This window comes from Mirounga angustirostris, unplaced genomic scaffold (genome assembly GCF_029215605.1).
Source record: "Mirounga angustirostris isolate CCGP_5_RB_7025 unplaced genomic scaffold, mMirAng1.0.hap1 SCAF_12, whole genome shotgun sequence".
In the NCBI taxonomy this organism is placed as follows: Eukaryota; Metazoa; Chordata; class Mammalia; order Carnivora; family Phocidae; genus Mirounga; species Mirounga angustirostris.
In genome coordinates, this window is record NW_026991720.1 from 95,858,299 (window position 1) to 95,871,075 (window position 12,777).

At 39.8% G+C, this 12,777-nt stretch overlaps 1 protein-coding gene across 1 annotated transcript in view; it reads left to right on the forward strand.

The window, feature by feature from the left end:
* HECW1 (HECT, C2 and WW domain containing E3 ubiquitin protein ligase 1) overlaps positions 1-12,777 on the forward strand; it is a 434,070-nt gene that overhangs the window by 305,671 nt on the left and 115,622 nt on the right. The gene's annotated exons all lie outside the window — the stretch shown is intronic.

The window sequence follows — 12,777 nt, forward strand, 5'->3', positions numbered from 1 at the left end:
GGACAGACACTAACAGAAAAGTGGAGCAAAGACTTGAACAGGCAGCTCACAAAGGAGGTTGTCCAAATGCCAATAAACATATAAAAAGCTTCTCAGCTTCATTAGTCATCCAGGACTAAAAATTAAAAGTGCAGATACGACCGCACACCCACCAGCATGGGTAAAATGAAAGAAATGGACAATAACTAATGCTGGTGAGGTATGGAACAAATAAGACTCATACTCTGCTGATGCTGGGGGTGGAGTGAAAGAGAGGAGGGGGAGAAAGGGCATCAGTGAGGAGGCAGGTGCAGAAGCTAGGTGGGAGATGATGAAGCTTGGACCAGAACGGTTTCAGTGAACACAGAGAAGTGTAGATGTAGATATAATTAGTCATTATGCCTCACTTTTGTCTACTGGGTCCCTTCAATATCTCCCAGCTACCATGCACTTAAAATAGGGCTCTTGCATGTGAGAGGAACTTCAAACAGTGCAGGTAGCTCAGGGCAGCTTCTAGTGCTGGGGCTGGCTAGAAGTCCGTATTAGGTACCAACAACCAAAAAATTAGCTTACAGTTAAGCAAACGACGAACCACCACCCTGACAACTGGAAGGGTCAGATGTGGGTTAATATGTAACTCACAAGAGTTGGGCTTGGGCTCACCATTTAGAGTATTCTTCTAGATGCCAAGTACTAATAGGCTGTTACCAGAGTTTTCACATTTAATCACCCCAACAACATCACAAGTGGGTAAGGATGAGACTTATTGTCAGAGAGATTGCCAAAACCTAAATGACCAAGCAGAGCAAGTGGACCAGGGTAAGCTACAAGCCTCATCCTCTAGAGATAAATAAAGGAGCCTGGCTAAGGCCCATGATCTGTAAGGCCAATGCTAGATGATTAGTGTAATCAGCCAGCCCTAACAGGTTTTAACCAAATTCTGATTGGTTTAAAATAGATTGTTAACCTCAGTCCAGATTGATTAGAAATTGAAAGGTAATTTAATCAGAAATTAAACTGTACTTGTAACCTGGACTAGATGAATAGTTTCACAAACACAAAAGTCACATTTATGGAAGAAAAGCATTCTTCAAAATGCAAAACTGGCACTGGTGGTGAGTATGACAGAAGCCCTAGCCGACAGCCCTGTTCCAGGACAATAGTTTTTATTTATTTTTTTATTAAGTTCAGTTAGCCACTGTATAGTACATCATTAGTTTTTGATGTAGTATTCAATGATCCATTAGTTACATATAACACCCAGTGCTCATCAGATCACGTGCCCTCCTTAATACCCATCACCATTACCCCTCCCCCCACCTCCTTCCCTTCTGAGACCCTCAGTTCATTTCCCGGGGTCCATAGTCTCTCATGGTTCATCTCCTTCTCTGATTTCTCCCCCTTGGATTTCCCTCCCTTCCCCTGTAGTCCTCTGTGCTATTGCTTATGTTCCACATATGAGTGAAACCATATGATAATTGCCTTTCTCTGATTGACTTATTTCGCTCAGCATAATACCCTCCAGTTCCATTCACATTGCTGTAAATGGTAAGTATTCATCCTTTCTGATGGCTGAGTAATATTCCATTGTATATGTGGACCACATCTTTTTTATCCATTCATCTGTCGATGGACATCTGGGCTCTTTCCACAGTTTAGCTATTGTGGACATTGCTTCTATGAACATTGGGGTGCAGGTGCCCCTTTGGGTCACATTTGCATCTTTGGGGTAAATACCTAGAAGTGCAATTGCTGGGTTCTAGGGTAGCTCTATTTATAACTTCTTGATGAACCTCCATACTGTTTTCCAGAGTGGCTGTACCAGTTTCCATTACCCCAACAGTGTAAGAGGGTTGCCCTTTCTCCTCGTCCTCGCCAATACTTGTTGTTTCCTGTCTTGTTAATTTTAGCCATTCTGACTGATGTGAGGTGGTATCTCATTGTGGTTTTGATTTATATTTCCCTGATGCCGAGGGATGCAGAGCATTTTTTTATATGTCTTTTGGCCATTTTTATGTCTTCTTTGGAGAAATGTCTGTTCATGTCTTCTGCCCATTTCTTGACTGGATTCTTTGTTTTTTGGGTGTTGACTTGTTAAGTTCCCTATAGATCCTGGATACCAGCTCTTTATCTGATATGTCATTTACAAATATCTTCTCACATTCTGTAGGTTGCCTTTTAGTTTTGTTGTTTCCTTTGCTGTGCAGAAGCTTTTAATCTTGATGAGGTCCCAATAGTTTACTTTTGCTTTTGTTTCCCTTGCCTTGGGAGATGTGTCTAGCAAGAAGTTGCTGCAGCGGAGATCAAAGAGGTTACTGCCTGTGTTCTGCTCAAGGATTTTGATGGATTCCTGTCTCCCATTTAGGTCTTTCATCCATTTGAGTTTATCTTTGTGTGTGGTGTAAGAGAATGGTCCAATTTCATTCTTCTGCATGTGGCTGTCCAATTTTCCTAGCAACATTTATTGAAGAGACTGTCCTTTTTCCATTTGATATTCATTCCTGTTTGTCAAAGAGTAGTTGACCATAGAGTTGAGGGTCCATTTCTGGGTTCTCTATTCTGTTCCATCAATCTATGGGTCTCTTTTTGTGCCAGTACTGTACTCTCTTGATGCCTACAGCCTTATAATATAGTTTGAAGTCTGGCATTGTGATGCCACCAGCTTTGGCTTTCTTTTTCAACGTTCCTTTGGTTATTTGGGGTCTTCTTCTCTGGTTCCATACAAATTTTAGGATTATTGTTCCAGCTCTGTGAAAAATGTCGGTGGTATTTTGATAGGGATTGCATTGAATGTGTAGATTGCTCTGGGCAGCATAGACATTTTAACAATATTTGTTCTTCCAATCCATGACCATGGAATGTTTTTCCACTTCTTTGTGTCTTCCTCAATTTCTTTTATGAGTGTTCTGTAGTTTGTAGAGTACAGATCCTTTACCTCTTCGGTTAGGTTTATTCCTAGGTTATCTTATGGGTTTTGGTGCAATTATAAATGGGACTGATTCCTTGATTTCTCTTTCCTCTGCCTCATTGTTAGTGTATAGAAATACAACTGATTTGTGTGCATTGATTTTATATCTTGTCATATTACTGAATTCCTGTATGAATTCTAGAAATTTTAGGGTGGAGTCTTTTGGGTTTCCCACGTAAAGTATCATGTCATCTGCGAAGAGTGAGAGTTTGGCTTCTTCTTTGCCAATCTGAATACCTTTTATTTCTTTTTGTTGTCTGATTGCTGAGGCTAGAACTTCTAGTACTATGTTGAACAACAGTGGTAAGAGTGCGCATCCCTGTTGTGTTCCTGACCTTAGGGTAAAAGCTCTCAGTTTTTCCACACTGAGAATGATATTTGTTGTGGACTTTTTGAAGATGGCTCTTATGATATTGAGGTATGTTCCTTCTATCCCTACACTGTGGAGAGTTTTAATCAAGAAAGGATGTTGTATTTTGTCAAGAGCTTTTTCTGCATCAATTGAGAAGATCATATGGTTCTTGTCTTTTCTTCAATCAATGCAATGTATCACACTGATTGATTTGCGAGTGTTGAACTACCCTTGCAGCCCAGGAATAAATCCCACTTGGTAATGGTGAATAATCCTTTTAATGTACTGTTGGATCCTGTTGCCTAGTATCTTGGTAAGGATTTTGGCATCAGGGATATTGGTCTGTAATTCTCCTTCTTGGTGGGGTCTTTGTCGTATTTTGGGATCAAGGTATTGCTGGCCTCATAGAATGAGTTGGGAAGTTTTCCTTCCATTTCTATTTTTAGAAACAGCTTCAGTAGAATCGGTATTAGTTCTTTAAATGTTTAGCAGAATTACCCTGGGAAGCCATCTGGCCCTGGACTCTTGTTTGTTGGGAGATTTTGGATTACTGCTTCAATTTTCTTCCTGGTTATAGGTTTGTTCAGGTTTTCTATTTCTTCCTGTTTCAATTTTGGTAGATTTATGTTTCCAATAATGTATCCATTTCATCCACATTGCCTAATTTGTTGGCATATGGTTGCTCATAATATGTTCTTATAATTGTTTGTATTTCTTCTTTGTTGGTTGTTACCTCTCCTCTTTCATTTATGATTTTATTTATCTGTGTCCTCTCTCTTTTCTTTTTGATAAGTCTGGCCAGGGGCTTATCAATCTTATTAATTCTTTTAAAGAACAAGCTCCTAGTTTCATTGATCTCTTCTGATGTTCTTTTGTTTTCCATTTGACTGATTTCTGCTCTAATTTTTATTAATTTTCTTCTCCCACTGGGTTTAGGCTTTATATACTGTTCTTTCTCCAGCTCCTTTCAGTGTAAGGTTAGGTTGTGTATTTGAGACCTTCCTTGTTTCTTGAGAAAGGATTGTACTGCTATATACTTCCCTCTTAGGACTGCCTTTGCTGCACCCCAAAGGTTTTGAACAGTTGTGTTTTCATTTTCATTTGTTTCCATGAATTTTTAAAATTCTTCTTTAATTTCCTGTTGACCCACTCATTCTTTAGTAGGATTCTCTTTAGCCACTATGTATTTGAGTTCCTTCCAAATTTCCTCTTGTGATTGAGTTCAAGTTTCAAAGCATTGTGGTCTGAAAATATGCAGGGAATAATTCTAAGCTTTTGGACCAGTTGAGACCTGATTTGTGACCCAGTATGTGATCTATTCTGGGTCTATGTTCCATGCGCACTAGAGAAGAATGTGTATTCTGTTGCTTTAGGATGGAATGCTCTGAATATGTCTGTGAAGTCCATCTGGTCCAGTGTGTCATTCAAAGCCCTTGTTTCCTTGTTGATCTTCTGCTTAGATGATCTGTCCTTTGCAGTGAGTGGGGTGTTAAAGTCCCCTACAATTATTGTATTATTATCAATGTGTTTCTTTAATTGGTTATTAATTTGTTTACATAATTGGCTGCTCCCAAGTTAGAAGCATAAATATTTATCATTGTTAGATCTTCTCATTGGATAGACCCTTTAAGTATGATATAGTGTCCCTCTTCATCCCTTATTACAGTCCTTGGTTTAAAATCTAATTTGTCTGATATAAGGATTGCCACCCCAGCTTTCTTTTGATGTCTGTTGGCATGATAAATGATTCTCCACCCCCTCATTCACAATCTGGAGGTGTCTTTAGGTCTAATGTGAATCTCTTGTAGACAGCATATTGATGGGTCTTGCTTTTTTATCCAATCTGATATCCTGTGTATTTTGATGGGAGCATTTAGCCCATTTACATGCAGAGTAACTATTGACAGATAGGAATTTAGTGCCATTGTATTACTTGTAAAGTCCCTGTTTCTGTAGATTGTCTCTGTTTCTTTCTAGTCTGTGTTACTTTTGGGCTCTCTCTTCGCTTACAGGATCACCTTTAATATTTCTTGCAAGACTGCTTTAGTGATCATAAATTCTTTTAGTTTCTGTTTGTCCTGGAAGCTCTTTATCTCTCCTTCCATTCTGAATGACAGCCTTGCTGGATAAAGTGTTCTTGGCTGCATATTTTTCTCATTTAGCACCCTGAATTTATCATGCCAGCCCTTTCTGGCCTGCCAGGTCTCTCTGGATAGGTCTGCTGCCAGTCTAATGTTTCTTAACATTGTAGGTTAAGGAGCTCTTGCCTTGAGCTGCTTTTAGGAATTTCTCTTTGTCTCTGAAATTTGCAAACTTCACTATTATATGTTGGGGTGTTGATCTATTTTTATTGATTTTGGGGGGTGTTCTCTCTACCTCTTAGACTTGAATGCCTGTTTCCTTCCCCAGATTAGGGAAGTTCTCAGCTATGATTTGCTAAAATATACCTTCTGGCCCTCTCTTTCTTCTTCCTCTGGGACCCCAATAATTCTAATATTGTTTCACTTTATGGTATCGTTGACTTCTTGAGGCCTCCCCTTATGGTCCATTAGTTCTGTTTCTCTCATTTCCTCAGCTTCTTTCCTTTGTATCATCTTATCTTCTATGTCACTGACTCTCTTCTGCCTCATTTACCCTAGCTGTTAGAGCATCCAATTTAGACTGCATTTCAGTTAAAGCATTTTTAATTTTGGCCTGATTAGATTTTATTTCTGCACTAAGAGATTCTCTAGCATCTTTTATGCTTTTTTCAAGCCCAGCTAATAACTTTATAATCCTTATCCTAAATTCCAGCTCTAACATTTTACTTCTATCCATATCAGTTAGATCTGTGGCAGAGAGAATTACCTCTGATTCTTTTTTTTGTTATGAATTCCTCCTTCTAGTCATTTTGCCCAGAGAAGAATGAACAAGAGAACAAAATCAAAAATATCACCCATGACCCAAGTGAAATGTACACTAGACAAATTCGAAGAAGTCTGAAACCAAAAAAGAAAAGAAAAATAAGAGAAAAAAAAAAGAGGGGGAGAGAATATAATTTCTCAGGTGGACAAAACAGTGTGATCCACTTGGTCCTGGGTGCATTTCAGTCTGTTTGTTAGAAGACACTAAATCAAAATTCTAAAGCAAAACTTATATATATACAAAAATAAAATTGAATACAGTGAAAGGAAGCCAAAAATGAAAAATATGTCTATAAAATGTAAATTAAAAAAGTGAAAATTAAAAAAGACTTAAAAACAAAGAGTTGATAAAATAAGAAACTAGTTGAAAAGGAAAAAAGAAAATGAAAATTTTAAACTGAAAGATAAAGGAATCATGAGAAAAAACCTCGAATTCCATATACTATTTTCCCCTAGCACTGGAGTTTTGCAGTCCTATGTGCTCCATAAACTTGGTGTTCATCTGTTGTTCCAGCTGGTCTTCTGGGGGGAGGGTGTCTTTGCCTGCACTGAGTTACACTGCTCCTTGCCAGGGGCTGGGTTCAGTGTGAGCTGCTTTGGATTCTTCTGTGTGGCTTTTGTTCCCTGAAGGCTTTCCACACCACTTCAGAGGATGGAAATAAAGATGGCCCCACCCAATCTCCAGCCCTGGAGCTGAAAGATCTCAGCCCCCTCTCTTCAGTAAACCCTCAGGGAAAACAATCTTCACTTTTTTGTTCACTTTTGTGTGCACCAAACTCTGTAGACTCCTGTGGTGACACCATCATGGATCTTCCTGGGGAAAGATGGAGGGTCACCAGGTTTCTGCCCCTTGCAGGGCCCCCACATGGGGGGAAGTGGTCACCTGATCCTGCTACTGTTCACAGTTTATGAGCTGAGCGTGCAGTTTGTATGCTCCATTTACTTCTTTCCTGCTTTCCTCTTTCCTTGAAGAACTTTTGCACAGGAAACAGCAGACCTGGTCCATTTAACTTCATTAGCAATGAGTAATAGTGTTGGCTGGGTGGTACCAGGCAGCCTTCTGTGAACAGAGCTGGTGACTTATTTCCCCATTATGCCCCACTGCAGTAGAGGTGAGGCAAAACTAGATGCCCCTTCTAATTGACCTGTTTCACCAAACAGGACCATTCTTACTCCACATCACCAGTTATATATTCTTGGCTTCTAGTTGGTGTCCCTGCCTTACTCCTGAATGTCCTCCTACCTCTTCAAAAGCAAAGTTAACCATCCCTACCATTTTTTGATTCTCAGCCTTTTTCAACTTGCGTAAGTTTATAAATAAAATACTATACTTCTGCTGTTAAAGACTGGGGTCATCTTTTTCTCATACCCCTCCCTAAACACCCAAGTGAAAAATACTTTCCAAATCATGTTGAACATGTCTCTTAAATTTCCCACAACTATTTCCTCATTTTTTATTATAATATCATCCTCACATTGATATCCATATCATCTTAGCTTCATTGAGGCAATAATGAGTCCCATTATTTACTCTGCCATGACCAGTAAAGACCTTTCTACCTGTGGTAACATCTTCCCTTTCTATCCAAGACCTGCTATTATTATGGATGATCATGATCCACATGAATGACCTATCAGACATCCTAGTTTTCCTAACCTCCTCAATTTCCTTGATCTTCATTTCCATTCATCACCAACCAACCACTCCAACACTTATACCCTAGATCTTGTTAAAATATCACAAGCTCTCCAGCTCTCTCTTTACCGTCAACTATCTTTTGATACCCAACCCTTCATTTTCATCACTCTGTTCTCTGATTACTTTGGGACATTTAGTTACTCAGCCCCTCTTTTCATTCCTAACTATCAGTTCTCCCACATGCCCTTAATCTTGGGAATCCAATCTTGGGAATTTGTGGCCTCTTTCTCTCCCACATGCCATGGCTCTCACTAACATTTAACCAGTCCACAGATCTGCCATCCTCTCCTCCTTCCCTGCCAGGCTTCCTCCCCACATCTCACTTGTCTCACCTGATCTGCCCACCTTCAGGTCTGACATATGTATGGGCCACCTCCTCAGCACTACTACAATCCTCAAATGCAAGACCTCAGTGTGTCTGTCATCTGCATGATTCACTTCCTTCAGTTCCTCCCAGATGCCTTTGGAATAAATCCAAGCTCTGGCCAGGAGGCTGGTCATGATCTGGATCCTACTTCTCCATCCAGTTTTATCTCACAACATGACCCCCACCATGACCCAGACATACTGAGCAGCCCACAGTCCCCAAAGGGACCCGTGAATTCTGTGAATTTCAACCCCTTGTCCATGGTACTCTCCCTCCCTGGAATGTTCTTCCCACATCTTCTTGACCTGGCAGATGTGTGCTTATGTGTTAAGATTCAGTTAAAGCATCGCCTCCTCTGGGATGTCATCTCTACCTGTCCATCAGACTCCTCCCCACCTTCACAGCTCTCCTCTTTATTCATTCATTAAATAAAGGGCCTTTGGGGACCTCACTATAGCACTTCCTGTCTTATGGTTGTCTACTTGCAACATAAGCACTGTGACTTGTAAGGTTAGAGATCTATGGCCCCAGTATTTAAGAGTGGTGGCTGTGACATCGGCACCCAGCTCAGAGCCAGTGCTCAGCAAGTATTTGTGAGTGAGTATATAACATTCCCCTTCTTCTAGTCATTGGCTCCTTCATTAGTGACACTCCTAATTTCTTGCCCATTGTGGAACTGCTGCCAGCTTACATAATTGCACTAAATATTCCCTTTAGTTAGCTACTCTTTGTATTTCAACAAGTTCAGTTCATGGAAGTTCTTTTTATAAAAGATCTGCCTCATGTTTTTTCTGAAGCACTATGGAACATAATAAATAAAGTATCTTCTTTCTATAAATGGCCTATTGAGTAACAGTGCCAACCAAAATAAATAAATTTGCCCACAGATTGTAACACCAGTCCAGTATCTCTCTGGAAAACTGAAGATGGCAGCCCTACATCAGTGGTTCTCAACAAGGGCGATTTTGTCCCTCGAGAGACATTGGGCAATGTCTGGAGATATTTTTGGTTGTCACAACTAGCTATTACTGGCATCTATTGGGCAGAGGCCCGCTAACATCCACTGCTATTATTAAGAATGCCAAGACCAAAATAAAATTATTAATCTCGGATGAAGAATGGGTTATGAATCATTGGACTAAATATTTAAGCCACAGAAAAGATTTAGATTTGATCTAAGGAATATTTTCCTAACAATGAGATTATTTGGAGTTAAAATGATTGTTATTGAGAGAACTGTGACTCTTCACTCTGAGTCACAGCAAAGTAACCTGGGAAGCTTGAAACACTACCAGTGCCCAGCTCCACCCCCAAGGGAATCTAATTTAAGTAGTCAAGAATGGGATCGACTTATGGGTATTTTTGTGAAAGCTCCCCAGATTATTCTAATGAGAGCCAGAGCTGCATACCAATGGCCCAAAGCAAAAAATAAGAGTCCCAACAGTGTGTGCTTAAGCAAAATGTTTACTTTGTGTTTGAAAGTTTACTTTTGTGCGAAGTTTACTTTTAACCAAGAGGAGGCTTGTTGCTGTAGGAGTACTGCATATATCACTCCAACTCACACCCAGGCATTGGGCCTTGAACAGCTTTCTTCCTGCCCTTGCTGCCCAAGTGCAAGAGATCTGACAATTATGACAATTCTTGCCTAATTGGACAATTATTGCCTACAGCACAGCCAAGAAAGGGGATCCAATGGAACGGTGACCTGTGGAACTTCCCTTCTCTGACCCTTGGGACACCAGGAGTGCCTTTGTTTAGGACAGTCTCATGTTTAGGCAGAGAGAAGGAGCCATTTATGTATTGGTTGGTCCAAGCATGTGTTTGTAGATTCACAGTTCTCTAGGGAGCTTTCCTAGGTGTAGTCTGAAACCGGACCCCCATATGTAGAGGGCAGGGAGAGACGAAGAAAGAGGCATGGCACTCCAGGTTGGTAGGTGGCAGTTTTAACAGTAACAAAGGGAACTTACATATGAGGCTTGTCTTGGGCAGCAGTAAGATGAATGGATCCCCATACCTACGCTTTAAATCTTAAAAGGTTATGAAAAGACCCTAAATGGGTTTAGTTACATGTACCATGCAGCTGTTTTCAACATCACATCACCATCTTGAGGCTATGTCCTTCGAGCAGACTCTGGGAGTGAGAAAGGCAAGCAAACCCACATTCCAAGGATGGGGGTTGTGCAGCAAGGAGCCTGTTAGTGTCTGGGTCCAGCTCACAGGTCAATCAGTGTTTTTTGTTTTTTGGAGTTTTTTTTTTTTAATTTATTTTTTTTATTTATTTGAGAGAGAGAGAGAGACTGGGGTGGGGCAGAGGGAGAGGGTGAGAGAATCTCAAGTAAACTTCTTACTGAGTGTGGTGCCCGACATGGGGCTTGATCCCAGGACCCTGAGATATGACCTGAACCAAAATCAAGAGTCAGATGCTTAATGAACTGAGTCATCCAGGTGCCCCTCAATCAGTGGTCTTTTTTATAGCATTCCCCAACAATGTTACAGTTGCTTTTAGATGCCCATGAGCAAAAAGAGGATGAAGTGGGAAATGGCCAAACTTTAGAACCTAAGAATGTTCAGGGTTGGCTCCTTCATTTGCCACATTGGTTTTCTTTCACAGGTGAATTAGGATAAAAAAAGATAAAATTCCCAAAACAGAGAGGGCTTGGAGCAATAATGCATCTTTTCAAAAAATCGTTTGCAGATACAGTTCATAGATTTCTATTTTGGCCAATAGCCAAGCCATTTCTGGATAAAAAGACAGAGGGGGCATTAGCAGTAGGAAAACTATAGCTTTTGTCTGTGCTGTAGGCATTTGAACCAGGCCTTATAGATTATTACAAACAGCTGTAGAATTATTGGTCATTATGGGCCAGCTGAAATGAGATAGTAAATTTTAAAAAAGTACAATAATTGGAAAGTCAAAAGGAGAAGGAGATAGGACAGATAATCCCCAACTTATGGTGACTGGCCTTAACAATTTTCAATTTCATGATGGTGTACTTCAAATTTTTTATTTTGATCTTTTCTTGGGCTAGGGATATATGTGTGATACTCTCTTATGATGCTTCACTTATCTGGTGATGCCACAATTCCCAGTCAACCATGTGATCATGATGGTCAACAACCAATACACTTACAACCATCCTGTACCTATACAATCATTCTGTTTTCACTTTCAGTACAGTATTCAATAGGTTACATGAGACACTTTATTATAAAAAAGGTTTGTGTTAGATGGTTTTGCCCAACTGTAAACTAATGTGTTTTGAGCATATGTAAGGCAGGCTAGGCTAAGCTATGATGTTTAGTAGGTTAGATGCATTAAAATGTATTTTCAACTTATGATATTTTTAACTTAAAATGGATTTATCAGGATGTAATTCCATTGTAAGTTGAAGATCTGTAGTGGATGTGGCAGATAGAGTCTGGATAGAGCAGAATTGGAAGGAAAGAATACAGTTTAATTTAACATGGCATGAGCCTTCTTTTCCCGTTCTACAGGTGAAGATGCTGAGCCTCAGGGAGGTTGTGAATGAGACTCAAGAATTTGGATGTGCAGAGCTAGAAATAAACACCAAGTCCATGTCACTCCAAAGGCTCTTCAAGGGCTTCAGGTAAAAGCCAGGTCAGCAGAAGCAGGCAGGAGAAATACCCTGGTTCACGGGTGCAAGCAGCTTGCTCATGGATACACAGACTTTTACATTTTCAGAGCTGCTCACTGGTTCTTTTAAGAACCTCACATAGCTGGGGGTTTACATGGACTCCAATAATGATGGAATGGAAGCAAGGGCCTAGTGGGGAAAGCTTGATGCCTGGGGTGGAGGGGTAGATTTTTGAAGAGAGCCCAAAAAGGAAGTCCCTCTGGAGAGAGGGAAGAACTTAAGCATTCCTACTGAACTTCAGAGTGAGTCTTGCTAAGTTGACTTCAGTGTCCTGTGTAGGCTGCTATAACCAGAAATACTCTTTGTTTTAATAAAGGTGATTTTTTCATTATGAAAATAATACATGCTCATTACAGGAAGTATGGAAAATACAGAAAAAGAAATGAGGGGAAACAATCCTACTTGGTAAGACAACTGCTATTAAAACTGATTGTAATTCTTTCCAGTTTTTTTATTCATATAATTCATATCCTTGTGATCATGAATTAAATGTTAAGAAAAAGATGCTCTTATCACTTAGCATTGTAAAACAAGCATTTTCTATCTTTTGTTTAACATGTTATAATATTGTAATTATATATATAAATCTAAATTATTGTAATTTAGAAAATTATAAACTATTCTATCATATGCATTTACTACAGTGTACCTAACCTATTGTTGAGCATTTAGGTTAGGATATTGATTACAGTGCGCTTCAGAATGGAATTACTGGATCAAAGATATAGAAGTTTTGAGGACCTGAGACAGTTAGTGGGGCTGGATTCTTGCTTAGATAGACCTTCTTAGAGAAGTCATATTCCTGGTTTGATCTTCAAGTTTGCCTGTCCATAAATTTTGTTCTGTTAGTACC